Below are 16,266 nucleotides of genomic sequence, written 5' to 3' on the forward strand. Positions count from 1 at the left end.
TGTTTTCTCTCTGTCTCTCTCTCTGTCTCTGTCTCTCTCTCCCCTTTTGTGTCTCTGTCCCTTTTTCCTTTTTTTCCTTCATCTCTCACTTTTTCTTTCTTTTTTTCTTTATTTCTTTATTTCTTTCTTCCTTTCTTTTTCTTTCTCTGTGTGAGTCTGTCTGTCTGACTCTCTCTCTCTCTCTCTCTCTGTGTGTGTGTGTGTGTGTGTGTGTGTATGTGTGTGTCCGTGTCCGTGGTGGGTTTCAAAAATTTTGGGAACCTCTTCTGTAGGTGTGGCCTGATTTCTGGTGGAACCTCTTCTAACAGGTTCGGTAGATTTGACGAACCGGTTCTACCGAACTGGTGCGAACCGGAAGGAACCCACTTCTGAGTGGTTCACTTAACAACTGTGGCAAGAAGGGTCGTAAGAAACTCACTTAACCAATGTTTCATTTAGCAACATAAATTTTGGGCTCAGTTGTAGTCATAACTCAAGGACTACCTGTAACTGTTTCCAAATGTTGGCTTATTCTGGTAGCCTGTAGCACATCCTCGCTTTCAATTTTGTGCCATGTCCTTTTAGCTAATGGTTTGCATTAACTGTTCTCCAAGTCCAGATTGGGAATGGCAGGTGCCAGAGCCTTTGACAGTTTTGCCCCAAAGCAAAGAAATTCTCTGCCCAGTGACATTTGATCAGGAAATTCCACATCAGGCAAAAAGCATTTCTGTTTTCTTTAGTCTTCCAGTTGGCAAGGCAGAGCCTCTACGTGTGCACGGCTGATGTGGAAGAGACTATTGTACGTTGCAGCCCTTGGATGTTTGTCAAGAAAGTCACTTTCTCCGTGGATACTTTCTCAAATTGTATGGTTTTATTATCTGATTTCAGGCTTACACCGAGGGTTTCGTGTATGACGTCCAGGAGGCAATTATTTTAACCCGTGTTGCTTCCCAGCGTGGAAAATCTGCTTAAAACGGACCTTGCTAAAATCATTGTAGCATATACAAAGAGGTTATTAAAATGCATTCTAGAAATAGAAAATAGCATTAAAGGAGACATTTTTGGCTTTGCGGCGTTCTTCAAACTCACGGCTGGGATGTCTCATTTAATCTCATTTCCAATTTTCAGCCTTGAATTTTATTAACCCCTTTGCTCTCACCTTTTTCGGGATCCCACGTGAATGAGTTAGAACCCCTCATGCAGGGAAACAGCTGCTGCTTTCATAAGTTAAACAGTTAAAATTATTTTTAAATTAAGTTGCCCCTTTGATTGCTCTTAAACCAAAAACTCTTCCGTTTTCATTTCTTAAATTTTATTGTATCATGGAGGCAAATTTACACCCACGTCTTTTGGCTCTGTGTGTGTGTGTGTGTGTGTATGTGTATGTGTATGTGTGTGTTTGTGTGTCCTAGAAATTGTCAGTGGAACACCAGCCCCCATAGCTGATTAGTGAAACCTGAAGAAATCAGAAAGTTGCCATGATTTAATATACTTCCCTTTTTCGCCTGTTGAAATTGACTAGCCTCCAGTAGGCTGTCTGTAATGAATTTATATAATGCCAACAATTGTTTCCTAATCCTTGCCTCATTCATATTCAAAGAAAGAAATGTGCCCCCATCCTGATTTACTTTGTCAGTAAGCAAGATGTTTCAAATCTACAGTAAATGAAGCATGAGTGAAATACGTACAAAGGCACTGGAACTCTCACAGCCCAGTAAGCTGTCAATCATGCAGCTTGCTTTATTCTAGAATGCTTATTTGGTTATCAAGTGAACCAGTGTTCCAGGTTTTGAATGTTAAAACATCAGTTTTTCAAATTGGTGACAAAGGACGATTTTTAGGAGAATTCTTGCTTATCCTGAGTTTTCTGGGAGATTAAATCTTTCCTAAATTTCTTTTATGCTATCCACTGGGCTCCTTTATTAAAACATTTTAAGGTTTGCCAATTTTTATCTTGAATCCATTTATTTTCTGCAGTGCTCCAACTGCAGGTGAATGTTCTGGTTGTTTTGAGATAGTAGCATCACTCAGGCTGAACTAATTACTTAATAAGTGAGGCGCTTTTTATTTGTTTCATTTTTAAAATAATGACAAGTTCATTGGATATTTTGCCTGCTGGATTGATGGTTCCATGAACACAGGCTACTGATAGGTTCCCACTTTCCCATCTCAAATTACATATGAACATCTAAAATGCAAAATTCTTGAGAATTATACCTTGACTTCAGCTGCTAGCAAAGTCAGGTTGCTATGTTATTTTAGACAAACATACAGTTTCTTCGTTCATTTACTAAAATGCAAGAGAATCTTTTTAAAAAAAAAATTGCATAAACCTTACATAATTTAAATGGTGTTTTTTTTAAAAAAAAATGTCTTTGACTTTGCCCGGATTTTTTTCAATATTTTATTTTATTTAAATCAATGTATATAGCTGCTCATTTCACATACGTAACTGTAGGCGACTTAAAATAAAAATCAATATGCTTAGTGAAAAGGCAGTTTTATTAAAACTCAAGCCATATTAGTTTGATGCAGTTGATTACAAAAATGATGTAGCACTCAGGAAACAAATTGAATTTTAAATGTAAGGTAGGCATAGATTTCTAATTGTATTATCCCTCCAGCATCTCAGTTATTTAAGTTTACTTTGCTTGTTACTTGGGATTCAAACTGAAGATTCAAACTGAAGAGGGATATTATACGCACACAGACTTCCGTATATGCCTAGATTACCTCTTACTTAAGGAAATTTACCATGTTTAGCAGCAGTGACTGAAAGACAGTGTCATAGTGTACACACAATGCGAAATGCTTTCAGGAAGTATTGTATTGTATTGTATTTTATTATTTGTATGCCGCCCTTCTCTGGGAGGACTCAGGGCGGCGAACAATTCAAGGGGGGAAAAGGGGGAACATAAAAAGACAAAATACAAATAATAAAAGTGGACAACAGTCGCACAACCATACATGTCGAGAGGGGAGGGAACTCATTACCCCCAGGCCTGCTGGCAAAGCCAGGTTTTGACGGCTTTTCAGAAGGCCTGGAGAGAGGTGAGGGTCCGAATCCCTGCGGGGAGTTCATTCCAGAGGGCCGGAGCTGCCACAGAGAAGGCCCTCCCCCGGGTAATAGCCAGGTGGCATTGGCTGGTAGATGGCACCCGGAGGAGTGGTGCAGTGTGAGAAACTCCAAAATTGAGAAAGTTGTTGCATCTCCTGGTGAGTTCCTAGACAGAACCATGCATTTTCTTTGCAAAATTTCAGAATGGTTTGCTACATCTTTCTTCCTACGGCTGATACAAAGTGATTGGCTCAAGGTTACCCAGCTGGCTTTGCATTGAAGGCAAGACCTGAACTCATGGTCTCATCAGTTTCCAGCTGATGCCTTATCTACTACATCAAACTGGCTCTCTTTGACTAATATAAATGAATGGCAACATTTGGATATATTTACAGATTTGACACTCCCTTGGGAGAGAAGCTTCTATCTTACTGCTTGTATTGTTTGCAGTAGCTATTTTCAGTTTAATAAACAGATATATTAATGCCCGTAAGGAAAAAATCCAGAACACACCTGTCTTTGCTTAAGTCTCCTTAAGTTTGCAAAATCATATGGGGATTTTCAGATTTTTCCTACGTCTTCATCAGATATGATGGAAATAAAAGAGAAAGGGGAAGAGACACAAAAGAATAAAAAAAATATGTATATTCAAGAAATGGGATGTGCTTTTGAACTCAATTCCAAAATGGATTGAGTTTGAGTTTCATTTTATTTATATGCCGCCCTATTCCCGGAGGGACTCAGGGCAGTGCACAAACCCAAGGAGGGGAAGGGAAAAACACAAAAAACCACAAAAGTACAGGGCATTTAAAAACAACCAACAGCCACACGATTCGAGAGGGGAAGGGAACTCATCGACCCCAGGCCTGCCGACACAGCCAGGTTTTAACGGCTTTTCGGAAGGCCTGGAGAGAGGTGAGGGTCCGAATCTCTGCGGGGAGTTCGTTCCAAAGGGCCGGAGCCGCCACAGATTGTGAGAGGCAACTGATGAAGCTATCCAAATTAAACCCTTGCTTCTTCCAGGTTGTTTAATCTAGTGGATTTAATCTGTCGAAGATTAAAAACACAAAAACTACTGGATTTTTTTTTCGTGCATTGGAAAGAAGCCAAGAAATGCAAGACCTGGAACAGGTGTATATTGTATACTTTTACAATTTTTACCTTGTTTGGTGTAAGCGAGTTACTCACGAGCCATACTGACTTAACTTAACTTCAGTTCGTGGCAGTGATGGGTTTATGATAAAACGGTACACAGTAAACCCTTAAAAAGGAGAGAGAAGATCAAATGACAAAGTGGAATTATCATATTAAAGTATTGGCACCCATGAAGCATGTCTGGTATAGAGCTTTCATAAATTGTCACATAGTGATATTTAATAGCCATTTCATACAGGAGGACAAAAGAATGGGAGTTTCTATTGCAAGAGATCCTTTTGGTGCTTTAAGTGTGTTTTGACAGTTGACAAAGTTCTCCCCCCCCCCAGCAATAAATAACCTACTATTAATGCTACTTCACAGATCTTTTTTTTTAAAGAGGTGACTTGATGTTTCTTTGGCATATATAAGAGGAGAATTAAGTTAACCAGTGAATGCATAATAAATGCAGGATTATTTAAAAATTACAGCAATAAGCATTTTCTCCCGGTGAAATAGATCAAGTTCCACTTCCTACAGTTTCACCTGACTCAGTGGAAAAAATGTCCGTGAAGAAAACGGGGAAATGTTAACCTGCAGAGGAACCAGTAAAATGGATTATTGTGGTTTATTGGACTTTTGTAAAGAGTTAAGTCTATTCTGATGACAGCTGATGTATCTATCAGAAGCAGAATTCTCAATGTGTGGCTATAAGAAACAGAGAACCCTTGATAATTGTCCCAAAGCCTATTTCTGTGTGACTTTGAATGAAGTGCAAAGTAAGAACTATTTTTTTTCTCTGATGTTGGTGATGTTTGGAAGGAACTAAAAGTAGCCTTGAAAGGAGAAATAGACAAATGAAACAAGTTCTTTCTCCAGCCTGTTTTCTTGGCAGTATTGTCAATATTCAGTATCAAGGACATTCCTTAACTCCTGAAGAAGAGGAGCATCCTAAGACATCAGCATTCACCAGCGATCCTTCTATAATACCAGTTGTAATCTGTTTCAGGGAAAGGTTCAGAAAAGATTCTGTTCAGAAAGTGTCTTTGCTACTGATGTTTCAAGAAAACACTCACTGGTGAGCTGATGGAAGTCACTGGAACTATTTATATACTTTTATTTGTTATTGTGTTGAACTTGCATCCTGCTTTTCCTGCAGGGGCTCAGGGTAAACCTTTTTAAAATTATTCTCTGATTTTCTCCCTCCCTACTTTTATTCATTTCATTTCATTTTGTTGAGTTTGTATGCCACCCTATTCCCGAGAGACTCAGGGCGGCTAACAATAAAAAAGGGAGGGGATACAAAAAAATAAAATAAAAACAACAATTTAAAATTTTACAACAGCCGTAACCTCGAATGGGGTTGGATAGTTCAACAGCCCCAGGCCTGCCGGAACAGCCAGGTCTTAACTGCTTTGCGGAAGGCCGGAAGGGTAGTAAGGGTCCGGATCTCCACAGGGAGATCATTCCAGAGGGCTGTAGCAGCCACAGAGAAGGTCCTCCCCCGAGGAGTCGCCAGCTGACATTGGCCGGCAGATGGAATTCGGAGGAGGCCTAGTCTGTGGGATCTAATAGGTCTTTGGGAGGTAACTGGCAGGACGCGATCTCTCAAGTACCCAGGTCCGATACCATGTAGGGCTTTAAAAGTAACGACTAGCACCTTGAAGCGTGTCCGGAGACCAATGGGCAGCCAGTGCAGCTCACGGAGGATAGGTGTAACGTGGGCGTACCGAGGTGCACCCACAATTGCTCGCGCGGCTGCGTTCTGGACAAGCTGAAGTCTTTGAACACTCTTCAAGGGCAGCCCCATGTAGAGCGCGTTACAGTAGTTACAAATAAATCCAATCGGGGATCATACACAATACACCTTGCTCCTTCAATTTTCCCCACAACCATCCACCCTGTGAGATACGTTGGGCGGAGAGTGACTGGTCCAAAGTCACCGTGTATGCTCTGTGGCTGAGAATGAACTGCTCTGACTTGGTCCAACACTTAAAATACCACACCAAATGTGGTTGACTCATGAAAGTAGTCCAGTTTTCAATCTCAGTCCTTTTGTTGTTTTAGCTTTCCAGTTCTATTGACCAGAGTATGTAATTAATACAAAAAAAGACATTCATTTTTAATGAAAATTAGTTTTAAAAACCTGACTAAATGATTTCTTTAAATGGTAAATCTACGTCTCTGAGTAATGAAAAATGCATAGGTTACACAAACAGCAAGATATGCATTTTTAATAGAAATGAAGATTCTACTAAATTAATCTTCCTGATTAGTCATTTCAATTGATTAGGTTTGAATCAAAACCATCCTTTAATGCATCTCTCAGATTTTGTCTCAGTATGAAAGCAGGTGTATTGATTGACACAATGAATGGATTTTTATTTATTTTTTAATTTTATAGGCAATACAGATTCAAATTATCCCGTGAAATTTTGTCCTGGTGATGTGACAACTCTATTGAAATGACTTGCTGGCGTTGTTTATACTCTTCGTTTTTCTGGTAAGGTAGGAATTGTATGAAATTCTAATATTGTACTGAAGATTTCCCCAATCTGGTTCCCATTCATATTTCTTGTGACTCAGCCTCCATATTTACTTCACCTCCGGGTGTCATCTACCAGCCAATGCCACCTGGCTATTACCCGGGGGAGGGCCTTCTCTGTGGCAGCTCCGGCCCTCTAGAATGAACTCCCCGCAGGGATTCGGACCTTCACCTCTCTCCAGGCCTTCCGAAAAGCCGTCAAAACCTGGCTTTGCCGGCAGACCTGGGGGTGATGAGTTCCCTCCCCTCTCGACATGTATGGTTATGCGACTGTTGTCTACTTTTATTATTTGTATTTTGTCTTTTATGTTCTCCTTTTTTTCCCCCCCTTGAATTGTTCGCTGCCCTGAGTCCTCCCGGAGAAGGGCGGCATACAAATAATAAAATACAAATACAAATATTTCTCGTGACTCAGCAGAGTACCAACATGTAGTTGATGAAATTACTGCAGCTCTTCTGATGCCACTTTGCATTGTTTTATGGAAAGAAGTAGGAGGCTATACATTTCATGCTATAGCTTCTCATATCTATTTGGAATTCTTTTGCTTAAGCTAGAAATGGTGTACTGTTCTTGTATTGCTTTAGGAATTGCAATTTGCCAAGTACGAAGTTGCCCTATGTTTAAATATGGCATTTCTGTTTTTATTCGCTTTTTGTTTCCCATTTGATCAGGACATTGTCCTTTCATTTTGAAACTGATGGCAGTGATGATGGTCCTAGAGAGGGTAATATCCTTCATTACAGAAAATACATTGATCTGGTTTGAGCAAAGTGCTTAACTCAATTAGAGCTACCAGTTTTGCTGCCAAGTAATTAACTATCAAATTATGCTTAAACCGGATCGCTAAAATGCTCTCTACTTAGAGCTTTCATGGAAGGGTCCTTGGAAACAAAAAAAAAACCTGTATTAAATGCAGCATAAGAATTGCTAGTAGGCACACTTTGTTTCTGAGCATTGTCTGAAATGTGAGCAATTATTTAAAAGCCACAACGATCTAAATTTGCGGTTTCTGTCCTTATTATCCTGCTTCTGTTTTAAGGATCTGGAGGAGAAAATACTGGGATTGGAACCTGTGCTGTATTGCATCTTAGGCAGATGTGTTAACCATTAAGCCACAGAGTTCCTCTCCTTATCAGCTGAGCCAGGGAGAAAGGTATATATTTAAAGTCACAATCCCTGGTATGCCCAAATATGGGAGGAAGTTCACTGCTTCCATTCTCTGTCCATCGGCTCGTGATAAGAGACCAGCCAGCCAGAAACCCAATATTTTTACTGTTGCCTTTGTTACATTTGTGTTGTATTTGTGCTGATAAATAAATAAAGGGAGACTAGTATAGATCTATTTCAAGCTATTTAGCTCTCATCAGCTAGCCATACCCTTACTGGGATTGGAACCTGTGCTGTATTGCATCTTAGGCAGATGTGTTAACCATTAGGCCACAGAGTTCCTCTCCTTATCAGCTGAGCCAGGGAGAAAAGTATATATTTAAAGTCACAATCCCTGGTATGCCCAAATATGGGAGGAACTTAAATATATAAATATATACCTTTCTCCCTGGCTCAGCTGATAAGGAGAGGAACTCTGTGGCCTAATGGTTAACACATCTGCCTAAGATGCAATACAGCACAGGTTCCAATCCCAGTAAGGGTATGGCTAGCTGATGAGAGCTAAATAGCTTGAAATAGATCTATACTAGTGTCCCTTTATTTATTTATCAGCACAAATAAAATACATACATACATACATACATACATACATACATATATACCAACTCTACTTGACAGAACAAGAGAAAGGGCGTTCTCAGTGGGTTCACCTAAATTAAGGTATTTGCTAATCCAAGTAGCTAAGATGGTGCTCTTTTTAATAGTCATTTTACTATTTAACATAAAGATCTCCTTGAGACCCAATTGAATGCAATGGTTAAGGCAGGGATGTCAATTCAGCCCACAGGGTGCTTAGATACGGCCTGCGGGGCTGTCCTGGAAATAGCGAAGGACTAGCCCGTGGTGCCTTTGCCAGCAAAATCGGAGCTCAGGAGGGATGTGTGCAACCCTTGCGAGGTCCGATTTCCCTGGCAGAGGATTGCAGGAGGCCGTTGTAGCCAGAAATGGAGTTCAGCAACCCGTTTTCGCTGGCAGAGTACTCGGGCCACCACAGACACCCCCAACATGAGTGATGTTTAGTTGGCCCTGCCCACCACCCTGGCCCTCCAGGTCAAACACAATCCTGACGCTCACAATGAAATTGAGTTTGATAACCCTGGGTAATCAGGATAGAAATCAGGAGAGTTCTAGTCCCACCTTAAGCATAAAGCCAGCTGGGTAAGCTTAGGCCACTCTGTCACTCAGCCATAGGAAGCAGACAGTGGCGCAAACCACTTCTGAAATCTTGCCAAGGAAACTGCAGGGACTTGTCTAGGGAAGTCAGAAGTCAGGAATCAACACTGACTTCAAAGCATAAAAAATTCCCCCTTCCATAATGAGGAAGGTGCTTGTGAAGAAATGTCAATATTATTTGATGATTTATTTTAGCTGCTCTACGTATCTGCTTGTTTCAGCGGGGATTTTTTTTCTTTAACAAACTTTATTTTTAATTCTTGTTGGCCATCCTTGTAAGACTCAGAAAGCAGGATACAGAGTTTTATTTATCTCCATTTAAGAAAAAGGGTTGGGGAAAGCTCTAAAAAACCAAATCTTATTTTGGAAGGAAGCCAAGATATTTGCAGGAATTCCAGCTTTCACAAAGTAGATTTAAGTGCAGGCAAAAGACCAGAATTAGGAGAGTAATCTCAGTTAAGAGCAACTAGGGTTTTGTTTTTTTTAAATAATTCACTGGACAACCCTATGGCCCTGTAGGGTCATTATTTCAGAGATATTTCCTTACTGCACTGCCTTTTGATTTAAGTTATTCCATTTAAGGTATCTTGCTTTAGAAGGTTTTGCCCTATGGTGTATCACCCAGTTATAGGTTATAGGAGAGAGAAAGAGAGAAAGTAATTTTGCACAATGATAAAACATCTGATCAGAATTCGATGTTATGTAGGTTGCTATTTTATTTCCTCATAAAGGCTAGTATACAAAATGTGAGCATTATCTTATTTTTTAAATCATCTATGTTAAGGTTTTGGGGATGCGGTGGCTCAGTGGGTAAGACGCTGAGTTTGTCAGTCAGAAAGGTCGGCAGTTTGGTGGTTCGAATCCCTAGCGTTGCGCAATGGAGTGAGCTCCCATTACTTGTCCCAGCTTCTGCCAACCTAGCAATTCTAAAGCATGTAAATTTGCAAGTAGAAAAATAAGAGCCACCTTTTGTGGGAAGGTTACAGCGTTCCGTGCACCTTCGGCATTTAGTCATGCCGGCCACATGACCATAGAGACGTCTTCAGCTTTGAAACGCTTGGCTCTTCAGCTTTGAAACAGAGATGATCAGCTTTGAAACAGAGATGAGCATGCCCCCTGGAGTGGATAATGATTAGCACATATATGGGAAGGGAATCTTTACCTATTAAGGCTTTGCAACAGGCATTCCCAATGTCCTAAACAGACTCAAGAAGGTTAGGAAAGTAGATAGATTGCCAAGAATTGAGAAGCCATGCAATTAAGAAGGTTTCCATTTAACAAAAACCAAAAATCCCATTCTTTAGATAAGTAGTCCCAAAATTTGAATTCTGAATTTCTTCTGTCCATCTTCGCAAGTCAGCAGTTGCTTGGCTACCTGTAACATGTTTGTATGTATGTATTGTGTCACAACCTCTGGTATGCCCAAATATGGGAGGGAGCATACTGCTTCCCTTTTCTGTCTTTCAGCTCACCCTAGGAGCCATCCAGGCAGAAAACCATTTTTTTATGTTGCCTTTGTTACATTTGTGTTGCATTTCTGCTGATAAATAAATAAAGGGAGACTAGTATAGATCTATTTCAAGCTATTTAGCTCTCATCAGCTAGCCATCGAAATATATATATATATACACACACACAATGCTTCAACAATGGAAACATACAAACAAAAAATGTTTTCCTTGAGAGATTCAGGATAACCATAATTCCAAATAAGTTGCTGTGTGTGTTTTTCCCCCCTAAAGATTAAATTAGAGCGTTGTTATGAAGTTCCAGCAGCACTATTTCATTATCACCTTTTAGAGTCTAACATTACTGTAATTGCGCAGAGATATTCTTTTGTGGGACATTGGCTGATGACCTTGATTTCTTTCCCCCCCTTTTTTCTATACAATTTGTGGATGCCCTGAACAGAGATTTCTCTAGTTATTTGGCAGCATTTACTTGTTGATACTGTTTGCAGCATATAGCAATAGAATCTCTGTTGCATTTCAGGGGTGGGTTTAATAAATGAATTTGTAGGGGTGTGTTCGCATTGCCAGGAGCACTTCCCCCCTCCCCAATGTCCAGAGATTTGAGATGCATAAAAACTAATGCAACTGCATACCTGCTTCCATTCAATTCCCTTTTCTTTGAAAACTATATTTGTGTCATAATTTCATAAGGTGATGCCCACAAGGCACACGTGTCATGAATTTCTTTCTAGATACCAGATAGACATTGCAGTACAGTGGTCCTGTGATTTGACATCTTTTTCTTACCAAAAACCCTTTCAATGGACCTCATTTTGTGGGTTCACCGACAAATGCATGCACGACAAAAGCGTGGCGAGAAAACCGCTACGTCAAAATCGCACCCACAACAGCGCGATGACAACAACGTACTATCCCTAAACCTAACCCTAACCCTTACCTTAGCCCTAATCGCGCTTTTGTCGGTGCGCTGTTGTCGGTGCGCTGTTGTGGGCGCGATTTCGACACAGCGGTTTTGTCATGCACGCATTTGTCGGGTCACGGTGTACTTTCTAGAGAGATTCTTGTACCTTTTGAATGTGATGTCTGATGCATTTAATCGGCTAGAGTAGGCATGCATCAGGCATCACATTCAAGAGATGCAGGAATCTCTCTAGAAAGTATGCAAAATGAGGTCCAGATGAAATTCAGAAAAGGTCTTTCCCTTAAATTTCGCCATTTAATGGGACTTAGGAAGCATACCTTTTATCAGGATTCCAAATAGCATCCAGAAATAAATCAGAGTCCAAGGCAAAGTATTGCTCAAAGTTAGCAATAGCAATAGCAGTTAGACTTCTATACCGCTTCATAGGGCTTTCAGCCCTCTCTAAGCGGTTTACAGAGTCAGCATATTGCCCCCAACAACAATCTGGGTCCTCATTTCACCCACCTCGGAAGGATGGAAGGCTGAGTCAACCTTGAGCCGGTGAGATTTGAACCGCTGACCTGCAGATAGCAGTCAGCTGAAGTGGCCTGCAGTACTGCACCCTAACCACTGCGCCACCTCGGCTCCTCAAAGTTCCAATGTATTAAGAGAGCCATGTTGGCACCTCTGGGAAAACCCAAATTTGAAAGCTTCCCGGTTTCCCCCACTTAGTTGAAAGTTCAAGATCTTGCCCCCACACCCACAAGTCCATCACATGGTCCAATCTTCCATTGCTATGCTGCCAGGTCCACCCATCCAGTTCCGGTTCAGGTGCAGAGGTGCAAAGACAAAGGATGACCTTGGCTTTCTAGAAAGAATTTTGTTATGGCTACATTGCATCTCACTCCTACAATCCCCCCCTCTCATTTTCCCACAATAGAAAATGCATAGTAGAATAATAGAAAGTGTGGCAGCCAAATAGCAATAGCAGTTAGACTTATATACCGCTTCATAGGGCTTTCAGCCCTCTCTAAGCGGTTTACAGAGTCAGCATATCGCCCCCAACAACAATCTGGGTCCTCATTTTACCTACCTCGGAAGGATGGAAGGCTGAGTCAACCTTGAGCCGGTGAGATTTGAACCGCTGAACTGCAGCTTAGCAGTCAGCTGAAGTGGCTGCAGTACTGCTCTCTAACCACTGCGCCACCTCGGCTCGCCAAAGATCCAAAGGAAAAGATGGCTGCAGACCTGGCACCTGTTCTATGGCAGCCCCTGTCCTATGAAAATACTCCTTCTTTTGAGATCTGACTGGACCCTATCATTTAACCTTCTGGAAAACAGTGAAGAGTTGGATTTCCCCCCAGGCATCAGGGGTGTGTGTGTATGAAGCTGGGTTTAAAAGAGAATGTTGTGATTTACATCTAGGAAGTTTTGTTATGGCACCAAGCTCTTCCCACCTCTGTTTTCATTATTGTACATTGCCCAGGGTTCTAGTTTTAAGATGGGATGCTGTACAAGTGTTTCAATAAACAAATGTATGCAGTTTGCCACCTTTTTAAGTGCACCAAAGTAATTTATTTATTTATTTATTTATTTATTAGACTTATATACCGCTTCATAGGGCTTTCAGCCCTCTCTAAGCGGTTTACAATTTTTTTAGCAAATTGAGTCAGCAACTTGCCCCCACAGTCCGGGTCCTCATTTCACCCACCTCGGAAGGATGGAAGGCTGAGTCGACCTTGAGCCGGTGAGATTTGAACCGCTGAACTGCAGATCACAATCAGCTAAAGTGGCTTGCACTACTGCACCCTAACCACTCTCTCTCTCTCTCTCTCTCTCTCTCTGTCTCTGTCTCTGTCTCTGTCTCTCTGACTGCAAGGCAGGGAAATATAGTAGTATAGAAAAAGCAGATGTCCCCTGGTCAGGTTTCCAATTGCAGAGACCCCCCAAAAGAAAATTTTTTGGAAAGTTGCGCAAGTTTTCTTGCTGCTCCGTGCAATAGGGACCAGGGATTTCTCTTGGCAACATATCCAGAGTTTATATTTAAGGAGGCATCAGCTTTCCATAGTGCCCCTGCCTGCATCTAGCAAATCAAAAACAAGCTAGTAGTTAAACCTGTTTTTCTAATGAGCCATATGAAATTATAAAGGCATGGTCTAGGTTCCGCCATTTGCTGCCATTGTATAAATGGGATTTCATGGGAAAGGGTTTTAAGGGAAACAAAAGCTGAGTTCTGTCTGTTCCAGCTTCTCAGCATGGGGTCAATTTAATCAGATGTTTTAGGGCAGGGGTCTCCAAACTTGGCAACTTTTAAGACCTGTGGACTACAACTCCCGGAATTTGCCCAGACAGCATGACAAGCTGAGGAAATCTGGGAGTTGAAGTCCACATGTCTTCAACTCGTCAAGTTTTCCCAACTTTAAGATGCATGGACTACCAACTCTCCAATTTGCCTGGGGAATTTTGAAAATTGAAGTCCATGTGCCTTCAAGTTGCCAAAGGTAGAAAACCCTGCTTTTAGTGTGTATTGTGTCATACCAAAAATTAGAAACTTGCCACTTATTTATTTTGCTTTTGGCTTTGTTTGGGGGTTTCTTAGCCTTTCTCCCCACACCTTACTTGGGGAAACACAAATGATCCAAACATTTGTGCTCGCAAGCCCATATTTAGCAGTTTCCGTGCTATTCTGTAGAGCAAGCTGTGTTGATGGCAGAGGAATTTCCACCTCCTCCAGCAAGCCTGCAAATTGTGCACTAGCTAATAAATGTCCTTGCCCCTGCTGTGACTTATGTGGGATCCTGTAGTATTTTTATTACAAGGGTGATCCCTCTTTTGGTAGCACGCAGTGCTACAGCTGGGACACCAAGGAGAATCTCTCTTTGTGAAGATGAACGGAGAATATGTTCCTCAGAACTACTATGCTTAATGAGGCTAAGGTTCTGGTATTAGGAGATGTTAATGAGCTGGAGCGTATAAACTAACTGCAGGAGAAATCCTTTTAATAGTAGCAACATTCAAAGAAAGAAAGGAAAAAAATCTTGGAAGTTGATTCATGACTTCCTGCATTTGAAACAGGGCAATTAGCCAAATAAATTTATCATGATTCCATTTGTCATGGTTCCACCACAAAACCGCGTTCGACTAAAGGGCGCTCGACGAAACCGCGTAGCTGACGTCATCACAGCGCGACAACAGCGTGGAGAAAAAAGCACGCTGTAAACGCTAAACCTAAAATTAACCCCTAAACCTAACCCCCCTAAACCTAATCCTAACCCTAAACCTAACCCTTAACCTAACGCTAAACCTAATCCTAACCCTTAACCTAACCCTAAACCTAACCCTTAACCTAACCCTAAACCTAACCCTAAACCTAACCCTTACCTTAACTTGAATCGGCTTGCTTTCAAAGCGCTATTTAAAGTGCCCTTCTTTCTCCGCGCTCGCTGTTGTCGCCCTGCTGATGACATCAGCGACGCGGTTTAATCGGGCGCGCTTTAGTCGAGCGCGGTTTTGTCGTGCCATGATTTGTCATAGACTTATATACCGCTTCACAGTACTTTACAGCCCTCTCTAAGTGGTTTACAGAATCAGCATATTGCCCCCCAACAATCTGAGTCCTCATGATGCTGTTGATTTTTTTAAAAAGGTTTCCATCAGGAGATAGAATAAATGCCTATAAATCTAGATTTATACCTGTGTTCCAAATAATCTGACTTGACACTGAACATTTCACGATTTTAAGTAGAAATATGCCACTGCTAGTTTTTTTAACCTTGTATCATGACTACCTATTTAAAATTATTATTTGTATGCATACCCATTTCCAATGATTTTATCCAGTTAAATTTTACTCTAAATCTTTACCAGAAAATTATGCCCTGAATTAGGCATTGTTGGATTATTTGAAAGTTTAGTTTTTGCACTGTTTTTTTTTTTTAGGGCAGAAAAAAAATCAATTTCATTTTAAAGGGACTGCCCAATAGTATTCCCTTTCTTGACCATTCCTAACCATGGCTGCATTCATATAATGCTGTATGTAACTCCTCTAACTTCTGATAGAATAGAATCAGTCAATTTTAAAGATCCAGAGATTGTAAGCCAAAGATGCTTAACCCTAGCAATTAATTAAAGTAGCTGTAATTCAAAATATAATTCTACATGTTATTAAATTAAACTGCTTTGTGGTGTGGAAAGCAATATAGGGTGGAGCCTGTTATCTATGGTCTTTCTATCAGCAGTTTTGCATATCTGTGAGTGGTTTAAGAGATCAGGCCGTGACCCGTCAAAACCGCGCTCGACTAAGCCGCGCCCGATTAAACCGTGTTGCTGACGTCATCAGCAGGGCGACAACAGCCAGCGCAGAGAAAGAAGGGCGCTTTAAATAGTGCTTTGAAAGCAAGCCGATTCAACTTAAGGTAAGGGTTAGGTTTAGGGTTAGCTTTAGGGTTAGGTTAAGGATTAGGGTTAGGTTAAGGATTAGGGTTAGGTTTAGGGTTAGGTTAAGGGTTAGGGTTAGGGTTAGGTTTAGGATTAGGTTTAGGGGGGTTAGGTTTAAGGGTTAATTTTAGGTTTAGGGTTTACAGTGTGCTTCTGTCTCCGCGCTGTTGTCGCCCTTTTGATGACGTCAGCGACGTGGTTTAGTCGGATGCGGTTTAGTCGAGCGCGGTTTTGTGGTGGAACCGATCAGGCTAATGTACATATCAAAGCTCCCATGTATCTTTGACTTGAGCCTTAATGCTTTTACTTTATTGTGTCCATATGTTAAGTATATTTTTAATGATAAGGCTGAGATTGCCTATGTAATGTATTTGGGCCTGCTTGATTAGTTATGGCTGA

General features: G+C 41.0%; 1 protein-coding gene across 5 annotated transcripts in view; it reads left to right on the forward strand.

Annotated features, from left to right (window-relative positions):
• CTBP2 (C-terminal binding protein 2) overlaps window positions 1-16,266 on the forward strand; it is a 270,925-nt gene that overhangs the window by 88,926 nt on the left and 165,733 nt on the right. For 3 of the 5 annotated variants that reach the window (XM_032225572.1, XM_032225574.1, XM_032225571.1), the window contains exon 2: window positions 6,576-6,674. The exons of 1 other annotated variant lie outside the window; for it this stretch is intronic. The gene's annotated coding sequence lies outside the window, so the exon portion shown is untranslated. Of the gene's footprint in view, window positions 1-6,575; window positions 6,680-16,266 lie in introns of all 5 variants that reach the window. One more of the 5 variants, XM_032225573.1, reaches the window with a different exon arrangement.

Source organism: Thamnophis elegans, chromosome 10 (assembly GCF_009769535.1).
Source record: "Thamnophis elegans isolate rThaEle1 chromosome 10, rThaEle1.pri, whole genome shotgun sequence".
NCBI classification, from domain to species: Eukaryota; Metazoa; Chordata; class Lepidosauria; order Squamata; family Colubridae; genus Thamnophis; species Thamnophis elegans.